Source organism: Papio anubis, chromosome 16 (genome assembly GCF_008728515.1).
Source record: "Papio anubis isolate 15944 chromosome 16, Panubis1.0, whole genome shotgun sequence".
Lineage (NCBI taxonomy): Eukaryota > Metazoa > Chordata > Mammalia > Primates > Cercopithecidae > Papio > Papio anubis.
Genome location: NC_044991.1, coordinates 76,985,136 through 76,997,612, shown reverse-complemented (window position 1 = coordinate 76,997,612; position 12,477 = coordinate 76,985,136). Strand labels below are relative to the sequence as shown.

At 44.9% G+C, this 12,477-nt stretch overlaps 1 non-coding gene across 1 annotated transcript; it reads right to left on the bottom strand.

The window, feature by feature from the left end:
• Positions 1-12,155: 12,155 nt before the first annotated feature.
• On the bottom strand, positions 12,156-12,259 carry LOC116270855. Its single transcript, XR_004179161.1, has one exon. It is a non-coding gene; the product is annotated as a U6 spliceosomal RNA (small nuclear RNA).
• Positions 12,260-12,477: the final 218 nt, after the last annotated feature.

Sequence of the window (12,477 nt, the reverse complement as noted above, 5' to 3'; positions counted from 1 at the left end):
GAGTCAGGTGTAATTCTCTGAGAAAGTTTGTGAAAAAATGCAGATTCCAGGTCGTGCATAGTGACTCACAGCTGTAAACCCAGCACTTTGGGAGGCCGAGGTGGGTGGATCACCTGAGGTCAGGAGTTCAAACCTCCTTCACCCTCACCTGCTTTGTGTCCTCCCCACTGTCCCTACCCTAAGACCTCGTGACTGATAGAAACACTTGCTTCCTTGGCTTACTTTTTTTCTTTCTCCCTTTAAAAAAAAAATCATAGTTTTGACTGGACGTGGTGGCACACACCTGTAATCTCAACCACTTGGGGGGCTGAGGCAGAAGAATCACTTGAACCTGGGAGGTGGAGGTTGCATTAAGCCTAGATCGCACAACTGCACTCCAGCCTGGGCGACAGAGGGAGACTCCGTCTCAAAAAAAAAAAGAAGAAGAAGAAGAAAAGAAAAATGAAAAGTTGCAGAAAAGGAGAAAAGTAAAGGTCATCATAGTTTACCATAGAGCTCAGCTGTGAATGGCATTTACATGGTCACAATAATTGTAGACAGTAAATATCAATCTCACAAGAATAACCATGTAAGTATATTGAGAGAATAAAGGATGGCAAGGGTCTCTGCATGTGCTGGGCAGGTGAGGGGAGGGAAAGAGGGCAGAACCCTTATTGCCCAGAGTGGGAAAGCAGATTTTACTGAAAATAGAAAAATTAAGAAGTGGAAATAGAAGCATGTTATTCCAAGACATGGAGTTAAATACCCAAAAAATCAGCTCAAAGTGGTTGTCTCTGGGGAGGCAGAAATGAGAGGAGAGAGTGAAGTGGGGATTCCTATTTTTAGAAAACTTGACTCTTCAACTTATGTGCATGTATGACCTCAATACAAATAAAATTTAAACCAAAAAATAAAAAAGGACAGGAATAACATATTGAAATGTTGTTTTGATAATGGTTATTTCTCAATTGTGGATCATGGGTATTGTTTTTCCTTTTGCTTATAATTTTTTTCTGCAAATGACATATCATTTGAAATAAGCAAAAATATGATTAAAAAAACATAAAAATAGGCCAGGTGTAGTGACTCACGCCTGTAATCCCAGCACTTTGGGAGGCTGAAGCAGGTGTATCATGAGGTCAAGAGACTGAGACCATCCTGGCCAATATGGCGAAACCCCGTCTCTACTAAAAATACAAAAATTAGCTGGGCGTGGTGGTGCACACCTGTAGTCCCAGCTACTCGGGAGGCTGAGGAAGGAGAATTGCTTGAATCCGGGAGGCGATGGTTGCAGTGAGCCAAGATTGCACCACAGCACTCCAGCCTGGCAATAGAGCGAGACTCCGTCTCAAAAATAAATAAATAAATAAAAATTAAAAATAGAGACAGGGTCTCACTATGTTGCCCAGGCTGGCCTCAGACTCCTGGGTGCAAGTGATCCTCCTGCCTCGGCCTCCCAAAGTGCTGGAATGACAGGCATGAGCCACTGCACCCGGCCAAAACTATGATATTTTTTAAAGGGGGAAAGATAAAAGGTAAGCCAAGGAAGCAAGTGTTTCTATCGGTCATCAGGTCTTAGGGTGGGGACAGTGTGGAGGACACAAAGGGGTGAGGGTGGAAGAGGAAGAATCCACAGGGCTGGTGACTCAGAACAGGGAGGTGAGGCAGCATCAAGACAGAAAGATCAAAATACCCAGGGCCTTGACTTTCTGTGTTTAAATAAATATGACAAGCTGGCCTGTTTCTAGCTTATGAAAGATGACTGGCAATTACTGAGTGTTGCAGGTCACAAGCACAGTGTCAAAGGGATTTACTTACATTTTCTGCTTCTACTCCTACCTGTCTGCCACAGTCATGCATCGCCTAGCGACAGGAATCCGTTGTGAGAAATATGTCGTTAGGTGATCTCGACGTGAACATCCTAGAGCAGACTTCTTCAAACCCAGATGGTGTCACCTATGACACACCCAGGCTTTTATGGTATGGCCTATTGCTTGTAGGCTACACACCCATACGGCATGTTACTGTATTGGGTACTGCAGGCAATGGTAACACAGTGACAACTTTTTGTGTGTCTAAACATATCTAAACACAAAAAAGGCACAGTAAAAATACCATATTATAACCTCATGGGACCACCATTGTATTTGTGGTCTATCTTTGACCAAAATGTATGTCTGTAGCTGTATTTACCTTACAATGACAGTGCAAGCAGTCTTTCCTTCTTTCTTTTTTCTTTCTTTCTTTTTTGAGAGACAGGGTCTCATTCTGTTGCCTAGGCTACAGTGCAGTTGTGGGATCACAGCTCGCTGCAGCCTCAACCTCTCAGGCTCAAGCCATCCTCCTACCTCAGCCTCCTGAGTAACTGGGATTATAGGCGCATGCCACCATTCCTGGGTAATTTTTTGTTTTATTTTATTTTTTGTAGAAAAATAAAATAACTTTTTGTTTTATTTTATTTTTGCTATGTTGCCTAGGCTGATCTTGAACTCCTGGTCTCAAGTGATCCTCCTGCCTCAGCCTCCTAAAGAGCGGGGATTATAGATATGAGCCACAGTGCTTGGCCCAAGCAGTCTTTTTGAAGTATGTTTCAGATCATGTTACTCTTCTGCTCAAAATCATCCCATGGCTCCCCATTTTACTGCAGACAAAACCCAAACTCCTCTTGGCAGTCTGCAAGGCCCTGTTTGGTCAGCTCCCTTTCCCTGCAGGGGTCTCTTGTCCCTTTTCCTCTGCGTCCCAACTCACTTATCTGCTCCTTGAACATGCCATGCTTGGATGAGTTCCTGAGTCCCCACCTCAGGAACTTTGCACTTGCTGTTCCTTTGTCTATCACCTTCTAGATATACATAGAGCTGCCTCCTAGTCATAATTCAGATCCCATACAATGGAAGCACCCTGACTGAGGCAGTCTCCCACCTGCCCCAGCCAGCCACTGCGTCTTCCAGCATTTCACTCTCTTGTCCTCATGGTACCTATTATGTGAAGTTACCCTGTTTTGTCCTTTTTTAAAAAAACATATTTGAAATTATTATTGAAATATGGCCCGGGAATGGTGGCTCATGCCTGTGATCCCAACACTTTGGGAGGCCAAAGCAAGTGGATCACTTGAGGTAGGGAGTTCGAGACCAACCTGGCCAACATGGCAAAACCCCGTCTCTGCTAGAAATACAAAAATTAGCCAGGTGTATTGGTGCACACCTATAATCCCAGCTGCTTGGGAGTCTAAGGCACAAGAATCACTTGAACTCAGGAGGTGGAGATTGCAGTGAGCCAAGGTCATACCACCACATTCCAGTCTGGGTGACAGAGCAAGACTCTGTCTCAAAAAATAAATAAATTAATTTAATTAAATTAAATTAATATTGAAATATAATTCATATAACAAAAACTTCATTTAACACGTGCAATTCAGTGGCTTTAGTGTATTCACTATGTTATGCAACCATCACAACTATCTGATTCCCAAACATTTCCGGCACCCCAACAAGAGCCTCTGCACCTATCAGCAGTCACTCCCCACTGCCCCATCCCCTGGCAATCATTGCTTTATTTTCTGTCTCTATGGATTTACCAATTCTGAACATTTCATGTAAGTGGAATAAAATATGTGGCATTTTATGACTGGCTTCTTTCACTTAGCACAATGTTGTTTCTTTTTCAAATTTACCTCCTTGTGACCTGTCATCCCCATTAGGCTCACTGGGGGTCTAGTACCTAGACTAGCACCTGACATAAATCATTAAGTATGGATTAAGCACCTACCATGTGCTGTGTCTGCAGTAGCACAGAAAACCCCAAGGAAACTATCTTTTTTATTTTATGTTTTTCAGAATTTTAAATTATTTCTTATTCTAATTTTTTAATTTAATTTAATTTTTGAGACAGGGTCTCACACTGTCACCCAGGCTGGAGTACAGTGGTACAATCACTGCTCACTTTGGCCTCAACCTCCCAGGCTCAGGTGATCCTTCCACCTCAACCTCCTGAGTAGCTGGGACTATAGGCACACACCACTGTGCCTGGCTAATTTTTGTATTTTTTTTTGTAGAGACAGGGTTTCACCATGTTGTTCAGACTGGTCTTGAACTCTTTGGCTCAAGGGATCTGCCAGCCTCAGCCTCCCAAAGTGCTGGGATTACAGGAGTGAGCCACTGTCCCTGGCCCTTTATTTATTTTTTATTTTTTTTATTTTTGCAGACTATTTTTTTTTTTGAGACGGAGTTTCGCTCTTGTTGTCCAAGCTAGAGTGCAATGGCATGATCTCAGCTCACTGCAATCTCTGCCTCCTGGGTTCAAGCGATTCTCCTTGCCTCAGCCTCCCAAGTAGCTGGGATTACAGGCACCTGCCACCATGCCCAGCTAATTTTTTGTATTTTTGGTAGAGATGGGGTTTCACCACGTTGGCCAGGCTGGTCATGAAATCCTAATCTCAGGTGATCCACCCACCTCGGCCTCCCAAAGTTCTGAGATTACAGGCGTGAGCCACCACACCCGGCCCAGGCATTTTCAATGAAGGGGAAACTTTCTCCATAACCTCTATTTTCCCCTCAGTAATCCTCAAGTCTTCCTGGTACACCCTCAAGACAGGTGATGAGCTAAGGGTTCATAGGCTGGTTTGGGGAAGTCTCCGCTTTTCTAACTCAGCAGACGGTTCAGCTGTCCCTAGAGAGAGCCAAGTACCCCAGCAGGGAGCCCTCAACCAAAACGGAAACAAAAAAAAGTCCCATTACGCACCTGTTGCTAAGGGGTTTTCCCATCTCTTTGCTTCTTATTCAAGACAAATCTGTGGGACAGTTAAAATATCTGCCATAAATAAAAATGTAGAAGGGTCCACAGGACAAGGAATGCAGGAAGCTTCTAATTGCAGAGGGAATCGCAAGTAAGGAAATGGGGGCTTCAGTTCTACAACTGCAAGGAACTGAATTCTGTCAACAATCTGAAAAGCCAGTTCCTCCCAGAGCCTCCAGATGAGGACTCCAGTGAGCTGACATCTCTGCTTCAGCCATGTTATGCCCTGAACATGGAGCACAGCAGAGCCTGCATGAACTTAGGACCTACAGAACTGGGAGCTAATATATGAGTCTCACTTAAAAGGAAAAATAGATATATTCACTTTGCTGCCTTCAGTCCTCAGCTGAAAGTGGATTTGCTTTGAGTACCCCAGGGCTGGCCAGGTCTCTTGGGCCAAGGGGTAGACAGAGAGGTTGATTAGGAGTTAAGAATCCAGACACTGGAGCCAAGTTTCCGGGGTTCAGATCTCAGCACTGCCACTTACTGCCTCTGTCATGTTGGGCAAGTTAACCTCCTTGTACCTCAGTTTCCCTGGTATGTATTTCAGAGTATTATTTTTGGGTGAAGTGAGCTAATATTCAGAAGTTCTTTTTTTTTTTTGAGACGGTGTTTCACTCTTGTTGCCCAGTCTGGAGTGCAGTGGCGTGATCTCAGTTCACTGCACTGAAACCTCTGCCTCCTGGGTTCAAGCAATTCTCCTGCCTTAGCCTCCCAAGTAGCTGGAATTACAGGAGCCCGCCACCACACCCAGCTAATTTTTTGTATTTTCAGTAGAGATGGGGTTTCACCACGTTGGCCAGGCTGGTCTCAAATTCCAGACTTCATGATCCGCCCGCCTCGGCCTCCCAAAGTGTTGGGATTACAGGTGTGAGCCACTGTGCCTGGCCTATTCAGAAATTCTTGAAGCCATGTCTGGTATATAAGTACTTCATGGATGTTTCTTAAGTAAAATAACCTCCCCCAGTCAATATATATGTGCATAATGGGGTGATCGCTTCAAAGTAGGGCTGAGCCCTTCATTGCTTCTCCTGGGTTAGAAATACCAGTTGTCAGCCTGGGCAACACAGTGAGACCCCGTGTCTACAGAAAAGAAAAATAGCCAGGCACAGTGGTGTGCGCTTGCAGTTCCAACTACTCAGAAGGCTGAAGTGGGGGAACAGATTGAGGTGGGAGAATAGATTGAGTCTGGGAGGGCAAAGCTGCAGTGAGCTGTGATCACACCACTGCACTCCAGCCTGGGTGACAGAGCGAAACCCCTTCTCAAAAAAAAAAAAAAAAAAAAGTACAAGTTGTGGTGACATCTAACCACATGTTTTCTTGTCTAATTTAAAAACCAAAAGGGAAGTTTCTCTCTATTTCCTAGTAGGGGGAAACTAGAAAAAAAACAATTATCTAGTAATAGAAGAATAAGTGCAGGCACTAAAAAGGATAACTCCTATCTATGGATATTAACTTGGGAGGGGCCTCTGCTCTGCCTTGGCAATGTAGTGCAGTGGTTAAGGTCATGGGCCTTGAAGCCAGATTACTTATTTCTGAATTCCAGCTTGGCCACCTACAGCTGTGTGATCTTGGGTAAATCACTTAAACTCTCTGTGCCTCAGTTTCCCCATCTATAAAATGGAGTTGATAATAGTGCTTATCACACAGGACTACTGTAAATATAAAATGGATTAATACACAGAGAGCAACTAGCATATGCATTGTACATACTCAATAAATCTTACGGTTACTGTTAAATAAAAACATAGCACAGATTCACTTTAGAATTAAGTGCACGTGTATGCATTAAAAAAAAATCTATGGGCTAATTTACAAAATGCTCCAAAATTATTATTGTTTTTTATTCTATTCCTCACACTTTTCTGTATTCTCTGAAAATGCTTTTTCATAGTGATGAGCCAATTTTTTTTTTTTTTTTTTTTTTTTTTTTTTTTTTGAGATGGAGTCTCGCTCTTGTTGCCCAGGCTGGAATACTACTTTTATAATCAAGACAAAAATTTCAGTTCATTCCCTTTGAGGGTCGGGAGCTTAATAAACAACTTTGCCCTCCAGAGTCGAGACCATCAATGAGTTATTTCCCAACCTCATCTTTATGTGTTTGAGGGCTGTTTTTGCCTTGGAAATTCTTGAACAGGAAACCAAGTCCACTCCCTGTGAATCAGGATGGGCCTGTTAAAGGCTTTATTGGGGCGGGAAGGGGCGGTCCTCCTTCTTCCTCCCCTCCTCTGTGTTTTTGGGGGAGGAAGGAATGACTCACCCTTCTTTTGGTTTGTTTGGCCATTTTTTCACTCCCAGCTTTTTTCACCCCCAATTTTTCAACGAAGTGTGAGAAACAAGCGTGGCCCATCCAATCAATAGATCTCCATGCATTTGTCTGAAAGGTCAAAACAGATTCGTGTCTACTTCCCTACAAGTTAAAACAAACACACAAACTACAGAGTGATACTTACTCAACAAATGTGTATTGGATACTTGGCCAGTCTGTGAAAGGCACTGGCGACACAGCAATGGCAAACAGAGAAAAATGTCTGCTCTGAATAAGTTAATTTAGGGAGTGAAACATGCCAGCATGCCAGAAAGCATGATGGAGGTGGAGCCACTTCAGATGAGGTGGTCACTGGAGAGGTAGCGTTTGAACTGAAAATGTAGAGTGTGCTTCCATTTTTGTAAAAATATTATTCTGTGTCTGTATATGACTATTATAAGCACAGAGAAGAAGTCTGGAGGGATACTCACTAGACTCTGTTTGTGTTCTTATTTTTATTTTTTTTACTTTTAGAGATGAGGTTTTGCCCAGTCACCCAGGCTAGAGTGCAGTGGCTCACTGCAGTGTCAAACTCCTGGGCTCAAGCGATCCTCCTACCTCAGCCTCCCCAGTAGCTGAGACTACAGGTGCACACCACCATGCGCAGCTAATTTTTTATTTTTGCTTTTGCAGAGATGGGGGTCTCATTATGTTGTTCAGGCTGTTGTCGTTGCTCTTGAACTCCTGGGCTGAAGCAAACCTCCCACCTAGGCCTCCTAAAGTGCTGGGATTATAGGGCATAAATAGGCCCAGCCTACTTATGCTTTTAACTCCTGATGCGTCTAGAGTTCCATTCTATGCATTGGCCTGGGCAAAGCTCTTGGAATACCAAGCTGATTTAGGTGGGCATCATTCTGCCCTCAGAGGACTATTTCCTTTTCTAATTCCCCATCCTGGCTGGTCTGGACTAGACTCCACACACATCACTGCAAGTGACAGAACCCCTGCCTCAAACTGGCTTATTCCAAAAAAAAAAAAAAAAAAAAAAAAAAAAAGGAACGTATTGGCTCACATAATGAAAAGTCCAGTGGTAAATCCGATTCAGGCATGGCTGGATCCAGGAGCTCAACAGAGTCAACGGCCCTCTGCCTCTCCATCTCTCATCTCTGCTTCCCCTCTTGTTGGCTCCACTTCAAGCCAGCTCTCCCCAAGATGGTTTCCAGCAGCTCTTAGCTTCCACTGTTCCAGCCAGCAATTCTAGAGGATAGAGAGGCTCTCTTTCCCTGGCTCCCTGAGCCAATCATATTGACCTGAGGGATTCAAGAATCCAAGTGAGGAGAATGTGCCCACTTCTGGAACAGAATGGAGAGTCTCCCTCACCTGAACCACATCTACTGAGGGTGGGAAAAGGCCACCCAAATTCCCAGTGGGAAGGCCAAAGAATGCATTATCAGCACATACGGAGCATTAACTATTGCCACACAGTAATGACAAGAGATAGGAGCACTTATCATTCCCATTTTACAGGGTGGAACTGAAGCTCAGCAACTTGCATAAGGCCGCACAGCTAAGAAGTGGAGAAACTGGAATTTGATCAGAGGCTGCCTGAGGTCAAAGCCCCCAAAAGATGATGGTGATGTTGATAATAACCAGAATACTGTTGAAGGCTGGGTACGGTGGCTCATGTCTATAATCCCAGCACTTTGGGAGGCCCAGGCAGGAGGATCGTTTCAGTCCAGGAGTTCAAGACCAGCCTGGCAAACATAGTGAGACTTCCCCTCTACAAAAACTAAACAAAATTAGCCCCGTGTGGTGGCGCCTGTGGTCCCAGCTAGCTACTAGGGAGGCTGAGGCAGGAGGATAACTTCAGACTGGGAAATTGAGGCTGCAGTGAGCCAAGATCACACTGCTGTATTCAGCCTGGGAGACAGAGCAAGACCCTGCCTCAAAAAAGAAAATAATAATAATATGGTTGGGTATCCCTAATCTGAAAATCTGAAATCTGAAATGTGCCAAAATCCCAAACTTTTTAAGCACTGATATGATGCTCAACAGAAATGCTCACTGGAGCGTTTTGGATTTCAGATTTTCAGATTAGGAATGCTCAATTGGTAAATATAATGCAAATATTCCAAAATCCAAAACAATCTGAATTCTGACACATTTCTTGTTCCAAGCATTTCGAATGAGGGATACTCAGCCTGTAATAGTCATAAAAGCTACTATTTGTTGAGCGCCTACTGTGTGCTACACTCTGCAAGCATGATCTCATTTTCTTCTCCCAGTAACCATTCGAGGCAGATAGAGAGGACAATGTTGTTGACTGACTCCTTGACAATGATCCCAGCCCAGCCACAGGCACTGGAACCAATGAGTCTAAGCTAATCATGAGACTTGCATCTTTTTGCCAGAGTTTGGTTCCGGAATGGGCCTCTGAGCTACCCCGGGCTAATGAGAAGTGGAGAGAAGTTTGCCAGACACTTCTGGGAAAGTTCTTCCTCGTTCTTCCAGGAAGATGGCCTGGAAGTGAATGCATTTTCCTGCTGGACATGAAAGAGGATGCCCGTGGCCCTGACAGCTCCTGGCAGTCATCCTGCGGTCACGAGGAGGACCAGCCTGAGGATGAAACCAACACTGTGGACGGAGACATGGAAAAAGCCTGACTCCAGGATGAGATCACCAGGCTGCTGGATCTCCTGCTACCCAGTCCTAGAAATGTCCTATGTGGGGAGCCAACGGAGCCTGTTCCAGTAAAGCACGCTGGAGTTTTATTATCCGCTTCTTTCTAGCGAAGGGCATTCTAAAGAGCTCAGTAGATATTTTTATTATCTTTATTTTACAGGGAGAGTGAGGCTCAGAGATTGAGTTGCCTGAGATCACACAGTGAGCTGGCCTTTGATCCAGAGTTTATCTGATTCCAAACTCACCACGCAGTACGGTTCTCACACAGCAATGGTCTTCCTTCGGCCAAATGTTTTTCAGTCCCATCATGCTGAATCCCCGTGAAGTAGGTCTTCTATTATCCCTTTTGTTTCTGGGACGGAGTCTCATTTTGTCGCCCAGGCTGGAGTGCAGTGGCACAACCCTGGCTCACCGCAACCTCCGCCTCCCAGGTTCAAGTGATTCTCCTGCCTCAGCCTTCCAAGTAGCTGGGATTACAGGTGCACGCCACCACACCAAACTAATTTTTGTATTTTTAGTAGAGATGGGTCTCCACCATGTTGGCCAGGCCGGTCTCAAAGTCCTGACCTCAAGTGATCCTCCCTCCTCGGCCTCTCAAAGTGCTGGGATTACAGGCGTGAGCCACCGCACCCGGCATTATTCCCATTTTGCAGATGAGAAACATCTGTAGGGAAGGGGCGGCTGATGATCAGAGTGGATTGTGGACCTATGCTTTGTTTTCAGGCTTCTGATTCAGAGCCAAGAGGGACGATGGTCAGACGGAAAGGTGTGAGAAAGCGGGCAGTAAGGAAATCCCGGAGGATGCAGAATGCTAGGATCTTATCCTGACCCAGGAGGCTTGAGAAACAGAGCCCAGACACTCATTCATATTCTCTCAGAATTGGCTCTTAATTCATTTTAAATTTGAGGTCTTGGCTGGGTGTGGTGGCTCACACCTGTAATCCCAGAACTTTTCGAGGCCAAGGTGGGCGGATCACCTGAGGTCAGGAGTTTGAGACCAGCCTGGCCAACAGGGAGAAACCCTGTTTCTACTAAAAACACAAAAATTAGCCAGGCGTGGTGGTGGGCACCTGTAATCCCAGCTACTCAGGAGGCTGAGGCAGAAGAATCGCTTGAACCTGGGAGGCGGAGGTTGCAGTAAGCTGAGATTGTGCCATTGCACTCCAGCCTGGGCAACAGAGTGAGGCTCCATCTCAAAACAACAACAACGACAACAAAAATTGAGGTCTTTCTTTTTTGATTTTTCTGTTTGTTTTGTTTTGTTTTTGTTTTGAGACGGAGTCTCGCTCTGTCACCCAGGCTGGAGTGCAGTGGCGCAATCTTGGCTCACTGCAAACTCTGCCTCCTGAGTAGCTGGGACTACAGGCACCCACCACCAAGCCCAGCTAATTTAAAAATATTTTCAGTAGAGACAGGGTTTCATCGTGTTAGCCAGGATGGTCTCGATCTCCTGACCTCGTGATCCACCCACCTTGGCCTCCCAAAGTGCTGGGATTACAGGCGTAAGCCACCACACCCAACCTGTTTTTTGTTTTTTTTAGGAGTCCAGTCTTGCTCTGTTGTCCTGGCTGCAGTGCAGTAGTGTGATCATAGCTCACTCCAGCCTCCAACTCTTAGCCTTAAGACATCCTCTTACCTCTGCCTCCTGAGTACCTGATACTATAGGTGCATGCCACCACTCCTGGCTAATTTTAAAATTGTTTGTTGAGATGGAGTCTCACTATGTTGCCCAGGCTGGTCTTGAACTCCCGAGCTCAAGTGATCCTATCGCCTCAGCCTCCCAAAGTGCTGGGATTACAGGCATGAGCCTCAATGCCCAGCCTGAATTTGGTTTTAATTCATTTGGTTTTAATTTGGTTTTAATTTGAATTGAGTTTTAAGAAATTCACACAGGGAATACATCACCATTGTAGAAAAAATTTAGAAGTATAAGCACATAATAAGGTAACATAATTCAAAATCTCACCAATAAGCCAGCTGTACAACTTTTGACAATTATGCTCAGTCTCTTCATACCTCTGTTTCTTCTAAACAGAGTGATCAGGAAAGTCTCTCTGAGGAGGTGGCATTTGAGTTGAGGCCTGAAGGATGAGTTGGAACCACCACAGGAAGAGTGTTCTAGGCAGAGGGAACAGCACATGCAAAAGTCATGAGGTAGAAATGAACTTGGCTACTGAAGGGACAGGAGGACAGCCAGTGGGGTTCATGAGAAACAAGGAACAAGGAGAGTCGAAGGAGGTGAGGTCAGATCATGAACTAGGTTAGAGTCACATCACACAGGAGGAAATGAGCTTGAGGCAAGGGGGCCACTGTGCGTGCCCAGCACAGCACAGATGTGGGCCAGTGACTTAAGCAGAAGCTTTTTTAATCAGCATTGGCCTCTTGGGAGGAAGAGAGGTTGAGAGACATGAGAGACACCACCAGTCAGTCTGGTACTTTTTTTTCCTTTTTTTTTCTGTATATCGAACACCTCACAAATTTATACGTCATTTTCGCACAGGGGCCATGTTAATCTCTGTATTGTTCCAATTTTAGTATATGCGCTGCCCAAGTGAGCACTTTTTTTTTTTTTTCAAAGACAAGGTCTTACCCTGTCACTCAGGCTGGAGTGCTGTGGTGCCATCATAGCTCACAGCAGCCTCAACCTCTTGGGCTCAAGCCATCCTCCTATCTCAGTAGCCTCTTGAGTAGCTGGGAGTACAAGCATGCACCACCACACCCAGCTAATTTTTAATTTTTGTTTTGTAGAGATAGGGTCTCACTACCCTGATCATTCT